At 37.5% G+C, this 22120-nt stretch overlaps 1 protein-coding gene and 1 pseudogene across 2 annotated transcripts in view; one reads left to right on the top strand and one right to left on the bottom strand.

Annotated features, from left to right (window-relative positions):
* The window catches only part of AKAP6 (A-kinase anchoring protein 6), a gene marked incomplete at its 5' end in the record, with an annotated part of 309960 nt that overhangs the window by 72400 nt on the left and 215440 nt on the right, over positions 1-22120 (bottom strand). The gene's annotated exons all lie outside the window — the stretch shown is intronic.
* LOC108303024 lies at positions 20208-21348 on the top strand (annotated as a pseudogene). Its single transcript, XR_001824647.2, has one exon. The product of XR_001824647.2 is annotated as a tropomyosin alpha-3 chain-like (transcript).

Raw genomic sequence — 22120 nt, 5'->3', positions numbered from 1 at the left:
GACCCCAGTGTGTAGTGCTCCCCTCCCTTTGTCCTTGTGCTCTCATCGTTCAACACCCGCCTATGAGTGAGAACATGCGGTGTTTGATCTTCTGCTCCTCTAAAATGCATTGATCCTTTAGCCTCTAACATCTTCAGGCATCAAATATTATATAACCTTATTCTGAGACAGGAAAAACGTCCTAGGGTGATCTAAGGTGCACTTAAAAAAAATTATAAAATGCAACTTTGAATATCTCTCAAATAAGATATAAGTTGGCTCTCATCTTCCTTGATTAGTTTCTAGGGGTGACAGAATATTAATTTCAATATGCCTTTATTGTTGGCTTTAACTGTGGATAGCTGCTTTAACTGGATAAGTGTGTTGTTGCAATAATTTGCGTGAAACAACCTTGCTTGGTCTCAGATTCTGTTCATGTCTTGGTCATGTTGTAATACCTTCAAGGTCTAACTCCAAATAACATTATAATGAGAACCACATGTGTAAGCAAAGCAAACAAGATTGAAAATTTAACTTCCATTGTTGCTTTGATAAAGTTTTGCAATCTGTTGTACCAGCATTTTATTAAGAGTTAGAATGGCACGTGATACAGTCTGGATATCTGTCCCTGCCCAAATCTCATGTTGAAGTGTAAACTCCAATGCTGAAGGTGGGGCCTGGTGGGAGGTGTTTGGGTCATGGGGGCAGGTCCCTCATGATTTGGTGCTGTCTTCATGATAGTGAGTTATTGCAAGATATGGTCATTTAAAAGTCTGTGGCACCTCCCCATCCCCCTTGCTTGCTCCTGCTTTTGCTTCATGTTGTGACTGCTCTCCCTTCGCCTTCCAGTATGATGGTAACTTCCTGAGGCCTCCCTAGAAGCTGAGCAGATGACGGCACCATGCTTCCTGTGAAGCCTGCAGAACGGTGAGCCAATTAAGTCTCTTTTTTCTTTTTATAAATTACCCAGTCTCATGTATTTCTTTATAGCAATACAAGAATGGCTTAATACAGCATGACTAAACGGACACTCACTGGCTCTCTTGCTGGTGTTCTTGGCTGATAGATAAGGAGTAAATGGGTCTGGAAACATCCCTGCATTTCCTAAAAGTCATTTCTCCTGAACATGACTAAAGAAAAACAAAGAAGAACATTTTGAGAAAAGGAGGAGGAAATGAAGGAAAAGAGAAACCTAGGTTACTGTCTAGTCTGTGTTTCTCAAACAAACGTTCAACATCAGACCTTTCAATCTATTATTACACTTGTCTTCACAATGTTAAATTCAAAAAAGAAAGAAAAATCTAATTGGGAAAAAGAATGTGATATTCTAAATGTAGAGGGTATAACTTGGGATTTAATCAAGGATTTAGAGCATCAGTAAAATTAAAAGAGATAAGTTAGGCTATTGTTTTTCCCAGATGGGAATAACGATTTATGTCTCCACCCTCTCTTAGAGAGGTTTTGGGAGGATTAATGAGCTAATGTCTGTAAAGGTCTTTAAACTCCTTCTATGGAGGTGCAACATAAACAAAAGGTGAAAAATGATAGCAAACTCTATGCTGAGTTGAGCTCCCAAAAGTAAAACCCCTGGGAATGAGAAACTGTTGAAAGCCAAGATGGTAAATCTCTGAGTTCCAATGCCAGAGGAGCCTTGGTTTGTTGTCATATGTGTTTTTAATTCTGTTTAAAGTAGTACTTAGCAGTGTTAATAAGCATTTCTATATCTCCTATTAATCATAGTATCCCCTGTGATCATCATTTTTTATTTCTATGCATCAAATGAGATAGGTTTATTACCTATATTTTACAGAGTAGAAATTGGGATATGAAAGTTACAAAGCCATCAGTGATAACCCACAAGAAGCCAATGGTGCAACACTATTGGACTATGGCCTGGATTGGCATTCTAATGTAGGCTGCTATCTGGCTTTGATTGTGTAACCTTGGGAGAGTCATTTAATTTATTAGAGATTTGGTTTTCTTCTCTCCAAAATAAGGAGGCTGAATCAGCTAGATGAGGTCAGGTATCAATCAGTGAGGATATTCTACAATCTTCTAAGCACTTATTGAGTACCTAGTGACTTCAAGGCATTGTCTATGATACTATAAAGGGCATGCAAAGCAAATAAAATTTCAAGATAGTTTCTATTCTTTTGTCTGTTGACAAGATACACAGACTCATAAGTACACACATCTGAATAATATTTTAAAAAGCACACAAAACAACACAGGAATTTCTTCACTCACTATCTCCAGGCCTCTACACATGCACATATTGTTCTGTTCCCTCCTTTCCAGTTGAGATCTCCTTTTACAATCACTTATTCCAGGAATTTCCTCACTTCTCATCATGAGAAAACACCCTAGCCTCCCCAGGAATGTCTTGTGTACTTCCACAGCACACTATGTTAACTCCCATCTAACCACATGCTACATCTTACTCTACTTGCATACTTCACTGTCTGTATCTCCCTTTAGCCTGTGTGTTCCTTGGAAGAGGACTATACATGGCTCAACACAGTATCTGCAGTGCCCAGGATTGGCACAGATGTTTGCTTAAGAGAAAGATATTGAATAAATTAAAAGTATCTCTACCAATACTCCCCAAATAATCTTACACTGGTTCTTATATCTAAGGGCTATAAGGGTTCTTATTTCCTCCATTCTTACATACATCCTATGACTTAGAATGTCTTTCATTAAACATTCTCTTTGTTATTTAAAGGGGAGCCAGGGCTGATTCAACAGTTTCCATTCCAGGGACAGATGGACTCTTCATGGGGAGTGAGGCTTTCTAAGAAGGCCTCCTCTCTCTTCCCCACCCTACCAACAAACCAGTTCAGAATGCTATCACCTCTAACCTAGTTTCCTAGGAGGATGTTAACAAGATGGCAAACTAGGACTTTCCAGTGCTCATCCCCTAGAAAGACACATTAGTTTGAACAACTATTCATACACAAACATACCTTCACAAAAGCTAAGGAAACCAGATGAGAGATTACAGCACTTGGGGGTAGCACAGAAACAAGAAAAGTTGTATTGAAAAGGGGAGGAAGGACACTTTTACATTACAGTTGTCACTCCTTCCCCAAGACTGGGCAGCACAGCGTGGAAAGACACCCATCACTTGAGGCAAGGAGAATGAATTGAGTACCTGACCTCTTCTGGAACTCTAGCACCAGGCCAGCCCCCACAACCCCAGGTACCAGTCTGGCCTCTGCAGCCCCAGACCACAGCTTGGCACTCATGGACCCAGCCTCCAAGCCTTCCCCACTGTCAGGCTGGCACATGCACACCCCAGTATGTGAGGTCAGCATGTACAACTTCAGACAGCAGGCTGGCACCCATGATTCCAGGCAGCTGGCTCATATCCATGGCTCCAGTCTCCAGGCCAGCCCCTGCAGTAACACACTCCAATGGACTCAGGTCAAAATCCATCCCAGGAGACCCTAGCACCAGGGCAGCACCTGAGGAACCAGCCTTGGAGGCCCACTCCAGCATCAGGCTGGCCCCTGCGGCTTTAGGCCAGCTCCTGCAGAGATAGCTTCCAGGCCAGCACGCACAAATGCAGCCTCTAGGCCCTCCCCTGCAGAGCAAGGCTTCAGGTCAGCATCCATAGCCCCAGGCACCAGGCTAGAACCCATGAGCTGGAGCCCATTATAGAGGTTCTAGAACAACCCCTCCTGGACCCAGGCTCCAGGCCAGTCACTGTTGCCTTAGGTTCCAGTCTGCCCTAATATACTACACTGGGCTGACACCCAGATATTCAGGCTGCAGGATTACCCCTGTGAGCCCAGGCTCTAGGCTGGCCCTAGTATAGCTCCAGAAGCCAGGTCCACCTCCATGGCCTCAGGCTCCAGGCCTGTCCCCAAAGACCCAAGCATTGGCCCCTCCCTGTGTTAGGCCAGCCCCACAGACTCAGGCTTAAGGCCCACAGAGTACCAGGTTGACACTAGAGAACCCAGACTACACCCAGCCCCCAGAGACAAGCTTCAGGACTATCCTAGTAGATTCTAGCTCCAGGCTCATCCCAGCAGACCTAGCTTCAGGCATGATCCTACAGACCCAGGCTCAAGACCAGTCCCTATGAACCCAGCTGCCAAGCCCACCCACCTGCTGACCTAGGTAGCAGACCAGTCGGGCCATGGACTCCACCAGATGCACTCGGGATCTTTAGACCAGTTGACTGGTAAAGAGTTTTCCCTGATGAAGTGAGTCTGTAAAAACTGGAATAGGTAGCTACTTCTTGAAATGTGCAGGCACAAATCCCTAGCCACAAGGATCACAAATAATCAGAGAAATATGACAGCACCAAAGGAACAAAATAAAGTATGAATTAGTGACCCTAAATGTCTTCTTGGCAAATAATTTAAAACAATTGTCTTGGCTGGGTGTTGTGGCTTATGCCTGTAATCCCAGCACTTTGAAAGGATCACTTGAGTCCAGGAGTTTGAGATCAGCTGGGCAACAAGGTGAAATCTTGTCTCTACAAAAAATTCAAAAGTAGCTGGGTATGGTGGTATTCACCTATAGTCCCAGCTACTCAGGAGGCTAAGGTGGGAAGAACCCTTGAGCCCAAGAGATTGAGGCTACGGTGACCCAAGATCATGCTGCTACACTCCAGTCTGGGGGAAAGCATGAAATCCTGCCTCAAAATAACACTAACAATAATAATAATAATAGTCTTAAAGAAGCTCAGTGGGCCACAAGAAAACACAGACAGACAACTAAACAAAATCTGGTAAGCAACACACAAACAAAACTACAGTTCAACAAAGAGAAACAATAAAAATGAACCAAACAGAAAACCTTTAGCTAAATAACACAATGACTGAACCAAAAATTCCATAAAGAGCTTCAACAGCAGACTCAAGAAGAAGAAGAAGGAAAAAAACAGTGAGCTTGAAAACATCATTCAAGATTACCGAGTAAGTAGAACAAAAAGAAAAAAATAATGAAAATTAGTGAAGAAATCCTACAGAACTTACTTAGCACCCCCAGATGAACCAATGTATGCATATGAGAGTCTCAGAATAAGCAAAGCCAGAGAAGGGGACAGAAAGCTTATTTAAAGAAACAATGAGAGAAATTTTCCAAAATCTGAAGAGGGGCATTAACATTCAGACCCAAGACACTCAAATAACCCAAATCAGTTAAATATAAAGAGATCTTCACCAGGACAAATTATAATCAAATTATCAGAAGTCAAAGACAAAGAGAGAATATTGAAAGCAGCATGAGAAAAGCAACTCATCCCATACAAGGTTAGCTCTAAGACTATCAGCAGATTTTTCAGCAGAAATTTTGCAGGGCAGGAAAGAGTGGGAAGATATATTCAAAGTGCTAAAGGAAAAGAAAGTATTATTGGCAACCAAGAATAACATATTTGGGAATGATGTACTTCAGAAATAAAGGAGAGATAAGGACTTTCCTAGACAAAACAAAAGTTATGTCAGTTCATCACCACTAAGCCTGCCTTACAAGAAATGCTAAAGAGAGATCAAGTTGAAACAAAAGGATGCTAAAAACATGAAAACACACAAAAGTATAAAACTTAGTGTAAAGATAAAGACATAGTCAAATTCAGAATATTCCAATAAGGTGTTGGTGCATAAATCACCTTTAACTCTAGTATAAAATGTAAAAGTCTCTAAGCGTTAAAAATAATTATAGCTAAAATAGTTTGATAATTAATACATCTTACATTATATATGTAAAATACATGAATTGTGACATCAATAAAATGTGAGGGCAGGAGAAGTCAAAATGTAGTTTTTGTTATGTGGTCAAAGTTAAGTTGTTAACAGTAGTTGCATGCACCATGCAAATGGTAACCAAAAGAGAGCAAGGTGGCTAAACTTTATCAGACAAAAACTTTTACAAGAGACAAAGATGATCATTTTATAATGACTAAGGGGTAAATTCATCTAAAGGATATAACAATTATAAATATATATGCACCCAACATAAGAGCACCTTTATACTTAAAGCAAATATTAACAGAAATAGAGGGAGAAATAGCAATACAATTATAGTAGGGGATTTTAATATCCTGCTTTCAATAAGGGACAGATTAAAATTCCAATGACATTTTTTATATAAATAGAAAAAAATTCTAAAATTCATGTAAAATAAATTTTAATAAATTCAAAATTTATGTAGAATAAACCACAAAATACCCCATATAGCCAAAATAATATTAAGCAAAAAGAAAAAAGCTGGAGATATCACACTCCCTGATATCAAAACATATCACAAAGGTATAGTATTCTAAACAGCATGGTACTCACATTAAAAACAGACACACGTAGTCCAACTGAACGAAACAGAGAGCTCCAAAATAAATCCACCCATTCATGGTCAATGTACTTTCAACAAAGATAGCAAGAACACACCATGGGAAAAGGACAGTCTCTTCAATAAACTTTTGGGAAAATTGAATATACACATGCAGAAGAATGAAACTGGACCTTTATCTCACACCGAGAATCAACTGAAAATGGATTAAAGACTTGAAAGTAAAACATAAAACCAAAATTACTAGAAACTTTCGTCCTAGAAAACATAGGGGAAAAGTTTCTTGACATTGGTCTGAACGAGTTTTGGGATATGATCTCAAAAGCACAAGAAACAAAAATAGATTTATAGAATTACATCAAACCAAAAAGCTCTGCACAGAATGGAAACAATCAACAGAGTGAAAAGAACCTACAGAATGGAAGAAAACATTTACAAACCATATATCTGATAAGAGGTTAATATCCCAACTAAATAAGGTACTTAAACAACCAAACAGCAAGAAAATAGCCCAAATGGGCAAAGTACCTGAATAGCTATTTCTTAAAAAAAGACAGGTTTATGAAAAATGCTCAAAATCACTAATCATCAGAGAAATACAAATTAAAGTCACAAGGAGGTATCACCTCACACCTGTTAGAACGGCTATTATCAAAAAGACAAAAGATAACAAGTGTTAGCAAAGATGTGGAGAAAAGGGAACACTTGTACACTGTTGTTGGTAATGTATATTAACATGAATATTATGGGGAGGGGACGGGAGGGGAAGGAAAATAAATAAATAAATAAATAAAATATTATGGGAAACAATATGAAGTGTCCTAAAAAAATTAAAAGCAGAACGACCGCATGATCCAGCAATGCCACTTCTGGATATATATCCTAAGTAAAATTAGTATGTCAAAAAGATTTTTTCACTCTAATTTTCATTGCATTATTCATAATAGTCAAGATATGGAAAAAACCAAAGTGATGAATGGATACAGAAAATGTAGGATAAACACATAGACACACACAGACACACACACACACACACACACACACACACACACACACAATGAAATGCTATTCAGTCTTAAAAAAGAAAGAAATCCTGTCATTTGTGATAACATGAATGAACCTGGAAGACATTATATTAAGTGAAATAAGCCAGGTACAGGAAGACAAATACTGCATGATCTCACTTATATGTAAAATTTTAACAAATTGAACTCAGAAATGAGATTACAATGGCAGTTGCCAGAGACCAGGGTAGGGGATGGGCGGATAGGAAGAGATATTAGAATGGCAGTTGCCAGAGACCTGGGTATGGTAGGGAGGGGTGAAGAGATATTAGTCAAAGGGTCACAAAGTTTCAGTTAGGAAGAAAAATGATAAGTATATGAGGTGATGGATATGCTAATCAGCTTGATTTAATTATGTTGTAACATATACATATATTAAAACATTACACTGTACACTGTAAATATGTTCAATTCTTATTCATCTATTATATCTTAATAAAGCTGGGAGGTGGGGGGTAGAAATCCAATATCTTCCCTCTCACTGTAATTGTCTGATATCAAGCCCTTAGGGCATATCACCTAAGTTACAGAATAGCAACCTCCGAATAGGACTTTCTCCTTTCAGCCTGGTTGAAATAATGCTCTGCAAGACCACCCTCCTGATCTGAAACACAGAGGACATCCCTGGTGAATTAGCAAGGAGTAGGCTACTTGCTCTGCTTGCAGCCCCACTTGACATTAGACAGTTCACCCTATGCTTCAGTATCAATAAACAATTTGCTATTCCATATATATGGTCTTTCTCAGCCCTGAATTTTAATAAAATTGAAGAAAATCTAAAATTTTCATTTGGTTTTTGTCTTAGACTGAAATATCTGTACAGAGAGTCATTTATATAATATTTCAAAGAGAATCTATTCCAACATCCAGTGTTAGAAAACAAAAACACAAAAATGGACAGAAAAATCCACACACACATCAACAGACACTGTAGTTCCAAAGAGGGTTCAATTTGAAGACTCAGAACAATACTAAAATAAAATAATACCAAAAAAGAGAAAACAATTCATGTCTTGAAAATATGCACAAAGATACTGCATTCATGGTACTGAGGTAAGTGGGCATTTTTTAAGACAGAACAGTCTAAGATCAGTAAAGATTATATAAAAATAAAAATAACTTTTATTGAACTAAAAATTGCAGTGAAAACAATGAACTGCAAAATCAGGCACTGCAGAAACAGAAAACAAGCTTGAGAATTCTACCAGAAGTCTCTAGATGAAGAAATAAAAATAAAAACAGACTTTTTAAAGTGAAGGCAAGATCTAGGAGATTCATTATGCACAGAACAGGACTTCCAAAAGGGGGAACTAAACATATGGGAAATTGCAATAATCAAATAGTGGGTAAAACTTTCCTGATATAAAGTGGGATTTTCAAAATCAATTAGGACTCACTATGTTCCCAGAAAAAAAAAAAAATGAAAAGAAATAAATACCCAGTCCTATATAAATAAATGAAATTAAAATAAAAGCTACAACTTACACATAAAAGAAAGCATATCTTCTCTTTTATGACTATGAATTCCAAAAGAATCATTAGCAGTTTTGATGACAAAAGATTACATTGCCTTTAAAAATTTTTATATTCAGCCAAGCTATTGTTCATTATGCGAGGTGAAAGTAAAATACATTTTCTGACACACAAGGGTTTGGAGAAAATACTAGAAATGGACTTTTCCTGTGAAAATTATTAGGAGATGACCCAATAGCCAGTACTAAAAATGCATTTTTAATGGAAAGTTGTGATATGAAAAAACCTGAAGTTCAGCAATGAAAACAGTATAAAGAATTAACTCTGAATTACTTTTATTTTTATTTATTTAAAAAAATTATTTAGTGATCCAGTCCTGCTCTCTTGCCCAGGCTAGAGTGCACGATTATATCTCACTGTACCCTGAACTCCTGGGCTGAAGCAATCTTCCCACCTCAGCCTCCTAAGTATCTAGGACTACAAGCACCCACCACCACACTCAGATAATTGAAAACAATTTATTTTTTTGCAGAGACGGATCTGGGTATTGCTATGTTGCCCAGGCTGGTTTCAAACTCCTGACATCAAGTGATCCTCCTGTTTTGGTCTCTGAAAGTGCTATGATTACAGGAATTAGCCATCAAGCTAGGCCTGAATTACTTTTAATATAACACAAATGTCAAAAGAAATTCTTGAAGGTATGAAAAAGGATAGCATTATATTAGTAAAATAATAATACCTAAAAATTAAACCTAAGATGATATAATATCAATTAAAATGGAGAAATAGGGTAGAGAACACAGAAAAAAACAAGCTCATTTTTAAATTTTAAAAGTGGCATCTTATTTACTCTTGATACTGTAAATAAAGAAAATATGAAATTTTAAAAAATCCTTCCAATTCACTACAGTGAAAATAAAGAAAACAACATTCCACGTAGCAAAATATTTAAACTAGCCCATAATATAAGCTTCATGGTATTGCTCAAACCTAGCCAAGTGTCTGCCACATAGTAGGTGTTTAATAAATATTTACTAAATGAATAAATAAAAGAATGTGATAAGATGAAAAAAGATCAGTAATCTTAATCAAGGAAATAAATATGAATGGGGTTAACATTCTTATTAGAAGATACAGGCTGTCAGATTTGGTTAGAATGCAATTTGTAAGAAACTTTCCTAAAATAATACAATATGAAAAATTGATAACAAAATGATAGGCAAGGATATACCAAGCCTCTATATATATTGTGAAGGACTTCAAGTTATCTAAGAGATGAGAAAGGAAGAGGCTAGGCCTATAATTGTAGGGTTTCTCATTAGCTCTTCCAGAGTCAAATCCTCCATCTCTTCAACTTGGTCATTAATTTTAACCAAGAGTTTTCTGTCTTCCGTGTCTTATAGGTCTGTACATTTGATTGCCATCACTGCACTAGCATTTTATTTGTGTATTTCTTTTCACATTAAAAATGACTCAATCAAACACGTCTGTTAATTTATAAGCCAATAAAAATATATTCATGTTATCAGTACAACTTTTCAGACTGAAATTCATAACTTGGAAGACTTCTTACTTTCCCATTTTAGGCCAGTGTCTGTATTCAATATTGCAAAGTTAGAAAGGAAATGGGTACAAAGAGAAAGCTTGCTACTGTGGTCCTAAAGGCAGTAACATTGCAATTTTGGTTCAAAAGATGCTTCTTTCCTTTTGAAGCATCATTTTCAATGACGGAAATATAAATCCTGGTATACAGAATTGGCTATTGGCTGATCTACCTAAAATGTGTGCCAAGCTGAAAGTGTTTAAAGAAATTAAACATCTATAATTGAATACATTTACCAATGGAAAAAGATAGTTCTTACAGTATCACAGAAGGTTAGAGTTGAAGGGAATCTTTTCAATCATAAAAACCTAAATTTATAAATAACGCTAGGCAAAGAAAAATTACTTACTGGAGATTACACAGCTGAAAGTCCAAGGTCATAATGTTGCCAACTAACAGAAACTAGTGATGATACTCAATAAATACTATTAATTGGAAGAATAACGTTGTAGTAAAAGTTACAGAAAATGACCGGCAAATCAATATGGATATTAAAATATAAAATTTGTTTCTCTCCTTAAATGAAGGTCTAATTGTGTGTGTATCTGTGTGTGTGTGTGCGCTCATGCGTGCAAACATAAAGCAATAATTTTGGAGAAATCAAAGGTAAAAGGAGGGTTTACAAAAGAAGGTCAGCGAGACAGAAGTTGGGGTAGAAAGTGGACTGGAAATAACCGGTTTGCCACCTTGCTCAAAAGCAGAAAAGTAGCCCAAATGTAGAGACCCGCCCTTCATAATCTGGGACTTGGTTTTTAGGACCCCAAAAGAGCTCTTCCTTCTCACATCAAAGGGCAAACTTGGGAGGTATACTGATTACCTCCTTTTTCCCAAGTCTTGGAAGGGAAAATAGTTCTCTTATGGTTTTACCTAGATGGTAAGTAGGCCAATGATCCAATTAATAGATAATTCAGTTCTTAGAGATCATACAACTCATCAAAGTAAGGGAAACCCCAAGGAATTTGCTTTATCTATTTACTGTAACCCTGTTTTATTAAATATAAATGCTTTTTTGAAAGTACAGTGTCACGTTTTAGCAGTTATAATGCTGACTGCTAAAATATATTGAGCTCTTAGTAGGCAGGCCCTATTTTAGCAGTCTTCATTTATATATTATCTCATTTAACACTTGCAACCACTTCTTAAGGTAAGTAATATCATTTTCTCCATTTGTAACACCTGGAACTTTCAGGAAGATCATCCATCAGAAAGTGGTAGATCCAGGACAAACACAAGAAACTTGAATCCACACTTAAGGATCTAAACTATGATGGATCAGATTCACTGTTCCCATCCTATATTTACTCAAGTGAAGAAAATATTGTGTGCTTCCAGTTTTTTCCTTATTTGTATTTAATAACAAAGAAAGTTACATTTAAGTAATTTAAGAGATCATTTAAGAGTAGAAACATTCATTCTCTGGTTTCAGAGAATGCTGTTCTGTCTGATTTTCAAGACAGTAAGTAAAGATGGGTGAGATATCTCCTTCCTCTTTCTAGGTTAGCATGACAGCCCTTGACTTCCATGAGCCTGGTCTATCTGATAGCAGCAGTACAAACATCACATATAAAATGTGTACACAGCTGTATCTCTGCCTTCTCAAATCAAGGGCAGAACTTCATAGGAATCATTCAGCATCTTCTAGCAAAATACGTAATCAGAAAAAATTGGGCTGCTATTCCACTTTCTTTTACTTTAGAAAACTGCACTGGGACTGCCTATAAAAATTTCCTGTGGGTCTTCCCTCTACCTTCAGACAGTAGTGTGAATAATATTTATTTATAATAAATCTATCTTTGAATTTCAACCTTAACCCAGCCAATTTTTCTTATAAGGCAGTTCTGAACTATATTCAATTATTTAAAGTTATTTCCAAAGAAGTGTTAGGTGATGTGTTTTTAATATGTGGTGGGGAAAAAAATCTGATAAAAGGCTGTTGATGATTATATGCAGTTTTCTTTTGATGGACATACATGGATAATATAATAGTTTTTTTAAAAAAATGTATCTATGACATGTAGAAAGGATTAAGTCCTGTTTGATGTACGCTGATTTTGAAAATGTTTTGTATGCTTTTGTTATGGTTAGACTGAGTTACTGTAATTCTTTCTTTGCAACTTTGCCAACAACATCATTACAAAGTTTGTAATGGCTCCAGGATAGAGCACCAGAGATGATCCAGGCACCTGAGGAATCATGGCTACTTTTCTTATACATCAAAACTGCTAAAACATTCTATCCTGTCTTTCAACTTCATCTTCTTTAAATGTGGTTCTGGAGTCAGAGAAAATGGAATTACTTATGATACCATTTAAGACTGGTTATAGTGGATATGAGAAATTCCCCCTAAATTCCTTGATGAAATTTGTCTTATTTTTATTTCTAAAAATTATGTACTTAGTTTTAAGGAAACATTTCTTAAAGCATATGAACTATTTAGCTCTTTTCTTTATTCTGTAAAAGTACATTAGTGATATTTCTTTTCAGAGTAATTACTTGGTAATGCTGCATATTTCATTGTTAACTTGAAATCTTTTTTTAGGCCCTATTCTATAAATTTTAATTTCCAAGATTTCAAACATTGACTCACTGACTTCTTCCAACTGGCTGTCAAGTATTCAGAATAGAATAAAGAACAATACAGTAAACTATGTGTTTTTCTCTTTTAAGAAATAGATATTTGACCTAGGGACTTTTGAGTCTACAAAGCGGCAGATTCTGAAACAGTTTCTAGGTGTGGCTAATGGCTCTATCACTTACTTACTAACTTTATGACCTTGAGTAAGATACTTCAGTTTTCCCCACCTCGGTTTTCTCATCCATAATAGTGGATGGGGCAGAGCAAGATGGCAGAATAGAAGGCTCCCTAATTGTTTCCCTTGCACCCCTTGACAAGTACACCAATTTAACAAGATCCACTCTGACTGTCCTGCATAACCACAGCTTAACCACATACCAGCTTAACCACAGCAGAACAGGGCACCAGTCACAATTTTTGTTGCTGTTGTTGTTGAGGCGGAGTCTCGCTCTGTTGCCAGGCTGGAATGTAGTGGCATGATCTCGTCTCACTGCCATCTCTGGGATCTCGGCTCACTGCAATCTTCGCCTCCCAGGTTCAAGTGATTCCCCTGCCTCAGCCTCCCAAGTAGCTGGGACTAGAGGCATGCACCACCACACCTGGCTAATTTTTTGTATTTTAGTAGAGATAGGGTTTCTCCATGTTTTCCAAGATGGTCTGGATCTCCTGACCTCATGATCCTCCCACCTTGGCCTCCCAAAGTGCTAGGATTATAGGTATAAGCCATTGTGCCTGGCCACCACCAGTAAAAATTTTAAGGCCCCATTTCAGGCCCTAGTCCTGGATGACATCTCTAGACATACCCTAGGCCAGTACCTTGCAAGGAAGATCCCAGTCCTGAAAGCATTAATCACCTGCTAACTGAAGACCCCTTGAGCCCTGAAAAACCAGCAGTGATACCAGAGAAGTAGAGGGTGTTGGATGAGCCTCTGATATTTGCTGGCTTCAGTTGAGACTTAGCAGATTCCCAGCTGTGGTGGCTACAGGGCAAAACTTCTGCTTGAGGAAAGCAGAGGGAAAAGTAAAGGGGACTTAGTCTTGCATCTTAGATACCAGCTTGGCTACAGAGGAGTAGAGCACCAAGTGGGCCCTTGGGGTCCCTGATTCTAGGACTTGACTCTTAGATGGCATTTCTGGACTTGCTCTGGGCAAGAGAGGAGCCCACTTTCCTGAAAGGTGAGTCCCAGGCCAGGCAGCAGGCACCACAAGCTGATTTAAGTATGCTTGAATCTTAAGGGAATATGAGTGGTAGTCTGGCAGTACTCCTCATGGTCTATAGCAGTGGCCATGGGGTGAGGCTCCTCTACTTTTGGAAAGGGGATGGAATGGTGGAAAGGACTGCATCTTGTGATTTCAGTGCCAGTGCAGCCACAGTAAAACAGAACACCTGGTAGACTTCTAAGGCTTTCGGCTTAGGTCCCTGGGAGAAATTGCCACCCTGAAGGGAAAGACACAGGTAAAGCTGGCTTTGCCACCTGTTGATTGTACAGCCCCAAGGCCAACTGCAAATATAGGCAGTAGCCAGGGAGTGTTTGCAGCAGGCCTTGGGTTAGACACAGTGCTGTGCTGGCTTCAGGTTTGAACCAGCACAGTCACAGTGATGGTGGCCACAGGGTTGCTTGTGTCACTCAACCCCCAGCTTTAGGTGGCTCATAGCAAAGAGAGAGAGAGAGAAAGAGAGAGAGAGAGTGGGAGAGAGAGAGACATTATATTTGTTTGGCAGAAAATAAGGGAAAAGAACAAGCGTCTCTGCCTGGTAATCCAGAGAATTCTCCTAGATGTTGTCCAAGACCATCAAGGCAGTACCTCTATAAGTCTGCAAGAATTACAGCATAACTGAGCATTACTGGGTTTAGGGTGCCCCCTAAAGAGGGTACAGCATAGATCACAGCACCCTAGTACTTTCAAATATCTGGAAAGCCTTCCTTAGAAGAACAGGTACAAACAAGCCCAGACAGTAAAAATTACAATAAATACCTAACTCTTCAACGCCCAGACACTGAAAAACATCTACTAGAATCAACACCATCCAGGAAAACATGACCTCATCAAATGAACTAAATAAGGCACAAGAGCCCAGTCCAGGAGAAACCGAGATATGTGACATTTCAGATAAAGAATTCAAAATAGTTGTGTTGCAGAAACTCAAAGAATTCAAGATAATGCAGAGAAGGAATTCAGAATTCTACCAGATAACTTTAATGAAAATATTAAAATGATTAAAAAGAATCAAGCAGAAATTCTGGAACTGAAAAAAAATGCCACTGGCATACCGAAGAATGCATCAGTCTTTTAATAGCAGAATATATCAAGCAGAATTAGTGAGCTTGAAGACAGACTATTTGAAAACATAGTCAGAGGAGACAAAAGAAAAAAGAATAAAAACTATAAAGTATGCCTATAGGATCTAGAAAATAGCCTCAAAAGGGCAAATCTAAGAGTTATTGGCCTTAAAAAGGAGGTAAAGAGATAGAAAGTTCATTCAAAGGAATGAATGAATAATAACAGAGATATTGTTAAACCTCCAAAAGGATATCAATATCCAAGAAGGTTATATAATACCAAGCATATTTAACCCAAAGAAGGCTACTTCAAGGCATTTAATAATCTCCCAAAGGTCAAGGATAAAGAAAGGATCTTAAAAGTGGTAAGAGAAAAGATGCAAATAACACACAATGGAGCTCCAATATGTCTGGCAGCAGACTTTTCAGTGGAAACCTTATAGGCCAGGAGAGAGTGACATGACATATTTAAAGTGATGAATGAACATTTTATCCTAGAATAGTATATCTGGCAAAAATATCTTTCAAACATAAGGTAGAAATAGAGACTTTCCAAAACAAACAAAAGTTGAGGGATTTCATCAACACCAGAACTGTCCTACAAGACATTCTAAGGGGAATACTTCAATTAGAAAGAAAAGGACATTAGTGAGCAATAAATAATCACCTGAAATTATAAAACTCAACTAGTAACTGTAATTACACAGAAAAACAGAATATTTCAACAATGCAACTGTGAAACTACTCTTATTCTAATAGAAAGACTAAATGATAACCAATAAAAAATAACAACTACAATAACTTTTCAAGACACAGACAGGACAATAAAATATAAATAGAAACAAAAAAAGCTAATAAGTGGGGGGATAAAGGTAAGGTGTAGAGTTTTTATTAGTTTTCTTTTTGCTTGTTTATTCAAACAGTGTTGTTCTTATCAGCTTAAAAGAACGGGTCATAAGATAGTATTTCCAAGCCTCATGGTAACCTCAAACCAAAAAACATACAATGGATACACAAACAACGAAACACAAGGAAGTGAATCATATCACCAGAGAAAAACATCTTTATTAAAGGAGAACAGGAAGTAAAGAAAGGAGAAAGAGAAGACCACAAAACAATGAAGAAACAAATAACAAAATGGTAGGGGTGAGTCCTAACTTATTGATAATAATGCTGAACTTAATAGACTAAACTCTCCAATCAAAAGACACTGAGTGGCTGAATGAATGAAAAAACAAGACTCATTGATCTGTTGCCTACAAGAAATACACTTCAACTATAAAGACACACATAGACTGAAAGTATGATGGAAAAAGATATTCCATGCCAATGGAAACTTAAAAAGACAAGGAGTAGCTATATGTATATCAGTCAAAATAGATTTCAAGACTAAAACTATAAGAAGAGACCAAGAAGGTCTCTATATAATGATAAAGGGTCGAATCCAACAGGAGGATATAATTTAAAAGATGTATGTACTCAATATAGAGTACCCAGATCAACAAAGCAAATATTACTAAAGCTAAAGAGAGACATAGGCCCCAATACAGTAATAGTTGGAGACTTCAACACCTCCACTTTCAGCATTGAACATAAAATCTTGTAGACATAAAATCAAGAAAAAAAACAGTGGATTTAGCCTGAACTGTAGACCAAATGGATCTAACAGATATTCTCAGAACATTTCATTCAAGAGCTGCAAAATACACATTCTTTTCCTCAGCACATGGATCATTCTCAAGGATAGACCACACGTTATATCACAAAATGAGTCTTAAAACATTTTAAAAAATGGAAATAATATCAAGCATCTTCTCTGACCATAATGGAATAAAACTAGAAATCAATAACAAGAATATTGGAAACTATACAAACACATGGAAATTAAACAAGATGCTCCTGAATTACCAGTAAGTCAATAAAGAAATTAAGAAGAAAATTGAAAAGTTTCTTGAAACAAATGATAATGGAAATACAACATACCAAAACCTATGGGATACAGTAAAAGCAATACTAAGAGGGAAGTTTATAGCTCTAAGTGCCTACATCAAAAAAGAAGAAAAACTTCAAATAAACAATCTAACAAAGCATCTTAAAGAACTAGAAAAGCATAAGCAAACCAAACCAAAAATTAGTAGAAGAAATAATAAAAATCAGAGCAGAAATGAAAGAAATTGAAATGTAGGAAAAAAAATACAAAAGGTCAATGAAATAAAAAGTCTAAAATTGAAAAACCTTTAGGCAGACTAACAGAAAAAGAGAGAAGATACAAATAAATACAATCAGAAATGAAAAAGGAAACATTACAAGTTATACTTCAGAAATTCAAAGGATCGTTAGTGGCTACTATGAGCAACTACATGCCAATAAATTGGAGAACTTAGAAGAAATGAACAAATTCCTAGACACATACAACCTACCTACCAAGACTGAACCAGGAAGAAATCTAAAACCTGAACAGACCAATAACAAGTAATGAGATTGAAGCCATAATAAAAAGTCCCCCAGTAAGGAAAAGCCAGGGATCCGATGGCTTCATCACTGACTGCTACCAAGCATTTAAAGAAAAACTGATACCAATCCTACTCAAACTATTCAAAAAAATAGAGGAGAAAGGAATACTTCCAAACTCATTCTATAAGACCAGTATTATCCTGATACTGGAACCAGACAGAGACACATTAAAAAAAAATTCCTACAGGCTAATATCTCTGATAGATATTGATGCAAAAACCTCAACAAAATACTAGCAAACCAAACTCAGCAATACATTAGAAAGATCATTCATTATGACTAAGGGGGGATTTTTCTGAGAGATGCAAAGATGGCTCAACATATGCAAATCAATCAGTGTGTTCCATCATATCAACAGAATGAAAGATAAAAAATATACGATCATTTAAATTGATGCTCAAAAAGCACTGAATAAAATTCAACATCCCTTCATGGTAAAAACCCTACAAAAACTGGGGATAGAAAGAACATAGCTCAACAAAATAAAAGCTATATATTACTGAGCCACAGGAAGTATCACATTGAATGGGAGAAAACTGAAAGCCTTTCCTTAAGATTTAGAACATGACAAGAATGTCCACTTTCATTGCAGGCCAACATAGTTCTGCAAGTCCTAGCTAAAATGATCAGAAAAGAGAACAAAATCAAAGGCATCCAAATTAGAAAAGTAGAAGTCAAATTATCCTTATTTGCAGATAATATTATCTTATATTTGAAAACCTAGACTCCTAAAAAACCTATTAGAATTGATAAATTCAGTAAAGTTGCAGGACACAAAATCAACATATCAAAATCAGTAGCATTTCTATATGGAGCAGTGAACAATCTGAAAAAGAGAGTAATAAAAGTAATACCATTTATAATAGCCTCAAAGAAAATTAATTACCAGGAATTAACCAAAGAGCTGAAAAATCTCTATAATTAAAATAATAAAGCATTGATGAAAGAAATTAAAGAGAACACCAAAAAAAAAAAAAAAAAAAANCAAAAAAAAAAAAAAAAGATACTCCATTTTCATGGATTGGAAGAACCAATATTGTTAAAATGTCCATACTACCCAATCTACAGATTCAATACAATCTCTATCAAAATACCAATGACATTCTTCACAGAAATGGAAAAAAAAATTCTAAAATTTATATGGAACCACAAAAGACCCAGAAAAGGTAAAGCTATCCTGAACAAAAAGAATAAAACTGTATACCTAACTTCAAATTATACTACAGGATTAGTAATTAATCAAAACAGCATGGTACTGGTCTAAAAATAGACACATAGACCAATGGAACAGAATAGAGAACCCCAAAATGAATTCACACACCTAGAGTGAGCTCGTTTTCACAAAGTTGACAAGAACATACACTGGGAAAAGACAATCTTTTCAATAAATGGTGCTGGGAAAACTGGATCTCCATATGCAGAAGAATGAAACTAGATCCCTTCCTCTCACCATATACAAAAAACAAATCAAAATGGCTAAAAGACTTAAATCTACGTAAGTCCTCAAACTATGAAACTAATATAAGAAAATACTGGGGAAATCTCTAGGGCATTGATCTGGGCAAATATTTCTTGAGTTATACCTCACAAGCACAAGCAACTTCAGCAAAAATGGACAAATGAGATCACATCAAAATAAAAAGCTACTGCACAACAAAGGAAACAATCAGCAAGGTGAAGACACAACCCACAGAAAGGGAGAAAATATTTGCAAACCATCCATCTGATAAGGGATTAACAACCAGAATATATAAGGAATTCATATAACTTTATAGGAAAAAAAAATCTAGTAATATGATCAAAAAATAGGCAAAAGGTTTGAAGAGTCATTTCTTAAAAAAAGACATACACATGGCAAATAAGCATATGAAAAGGGACTTAACACCACTGATCATCAGAGAAATGAAAATTAAAACTACAACGAGATACCATTTCATCCCAGTTAAAATGGCTTTTATCCAAAAGACAGGCAATGACAAATGTTGGTGAGGATGTGGAGAAAAGGAAACTCTTGTTCACTGTTGGTGGGAATGTAAATTAGGACAACCTATGGGGAACAGTTTGGAGTTTCCTCAAAAAACTAAAAATAGAGCTACCATATAATCCAACAATCCCACTGCTAGGTATCTACTCAAAGGAAATGAGTATATTGAAGAAATTTCTGCTCTCCCATATTTGTTGCAGCACTATTCACAATAGTCAAGATTTGGAACAACCCAATTATCCACCAACAGATGAATGGATATAGAAGATGCGGTATAGGTGAGAGGAGGCTGCAAAGCTGAGCAGAGGAGGCAGGAGCCCGAGCGCGAGCAGTAGCTGGGTGGGCACCACGGCTGGGATCACCACCATCGAGGCAGTGAAGCGCAAGATCCAGGTGCTGGAGCAGCAGACAGATGATGCAGAGGAGTGAGCTGAGCGCCTCCAGTCAGAAGTTGAGGGAGAAAGGCAGGTCCGGGAACAGGCTGAGACTGAGGTGGCCTCCTTGAACCGTAGAATCCAGCTGGTTGAAGAGGGGCTGGATTGTGCTTAGGAGCGCCTGGCCACTGCCCTGCAAAAGCTGGAAGAAGCGGAAAAAGCTGCTGATAAGAGTGAGAAAGGTATGAAGGTTATCGAAAACCAGGACTTAAAAGATGAAGAAAAGATGGAACTCCAGGAAATCCAACTCAAAGAAGCTAAGCACATTGCAGAAGAGGCAGCAGATCAGAAGTATGAAGGGGTGGCTTGGAAGTTGGTGATGACTGAAGGAGACTTGGAACGTACAGAGGAACAAGCTGAGCTGGCAGAGCCCCGATGCCAAGAGATGAGCAGATCAGACTGATGGACCATAACCTGAAGTGGCTCAGCGCTCCTGAAGAAAAGTACTCTCAAAAAGAAGACAAATATGAGGAAGAGATCAAGATTCTTACTGATAAACTCAAGGAGGCAGAAACCCGTGCTGAGTTTGTTGAGAGATTGGTAGCCAAGCTGGAAAAGATGATGACTTGGAAGATAAAACTGAAATGCACCAAAGAGGAGCACCTCTGTACACAAAGGATGCTGGACCAGACTCTGATTGATCTGAATGAGATGTAGAATGCTCCAGTCCCACCCTGCTGCTGCTCCTCCCTCTGACCCTGACTTCACCTGAGGCCAGCCTGCGTGAGGCTGACCTTCAACTGAGGGCTGCTCTTTAACTGGAAGGCCGCATTCTCCTTTTGCCGCCCCTCTCCCTGGATCTTTTTCACCAAACTGTCTCTGCCTCTTCCTGGAGATTCCAGCTGGGTTAGAGGTTGGGCACCCTTGGAAACAACATTTAAGGGAATGTGAGCACAATGCATAATGTCTTTTAAAAGCATGTTGTGATGTACACATTTTGTAATGTCCTTTTTTGTTGTTTTGTAGCAACCATTTGTAAAACATTCCAAATAATTCTACAGCCTTGAAGCAGCAATCTAATGCCTTTCTCACTTTTGGAAGGTGACTTTTCAGCTTAATGCATATTACCCTCTCCATAGAGGAGAGGAAAACGTACAGGCCTGTCTAACTGAGAGCCAAACAGAGCTCAGGGAAAGACTCTACTATGGGAAACCTCATTGCTCTGTACAAAAGCACCAGCTAAACCAGAAAGGTGATTCCAGGAAGAGTTAGCCAAACAACAACAAAACCCCAAAAAATGTGGTGTTCAAATTTTCAGCTTTAAGATATCTTTGGACAACATTTCTATTTTTTTTTTTTTTCATTAGAAGTGACAGAATTAAGATGGTAAGTCCTCTGAGACCAAATTTTTGTCCCATCTCTAACCCCTCCCAACTGCTTACAGAATGGATCATGTGCCCCTTATGTTGAGGTGACCACTTAATTGCTTTCCTGCCTCTTTGAAAGAAAGATTATGTTTTTGCCACGGATTTAGCCATACGAAACTCATCTCTTTACATTTTTCTGGGTTTGAAGCTGCTGTCTTTAACCATCTCATTGTGCTTTGTGGCAGTCAGTGCTGAGAAATCCTGAATAGCTTATGTACGAAACTTTTTAAATTTTATATTATTTTGAAACTTTGCTTCTTTGGGTTTGTGGCACCCCGGCCACCCCATCTGGCTGTGACAGCCTCTGCAGTCTGTGGGCTGGCAGTTTGCTGATCTTTTAAAGTTTCCTTACTCAATCCTCATTTTCTGGTAAGGTTTCTAGGAGGTCTGTTAGGTGTACATCCTACAGCTTATTGGCATAAAATGTACTCTCCTTTTATGTGGTCCCTTAAGGCTGATTGGGAGAAAGAGAAATCAATAGTGAAACTGTTTTGATACTGAATATTGACAAGTGTCTTTTTGAAATAAAAAACCAGCCTCTCCAAAAA

This window comes from Cebus imitator, unplaced genomic scaffold, assembly GCF_001604975.1.
Source record: "Cebus imitator isolate Cc_AM_T3 unplaced genomic scaffold, Cebus_imitator-1.0 Scaffold44, whole genome shotgun sequence".
NCBI lineage: Eukaryota > Metazoa > Chordata > Mammalia > Primates > Cebidae > Cebus > Cebus imitator.
Note: the sequence above shows the minus strand (reverse complement) of the source record. Positions and strands in the feature narration are given on the sequence as shown.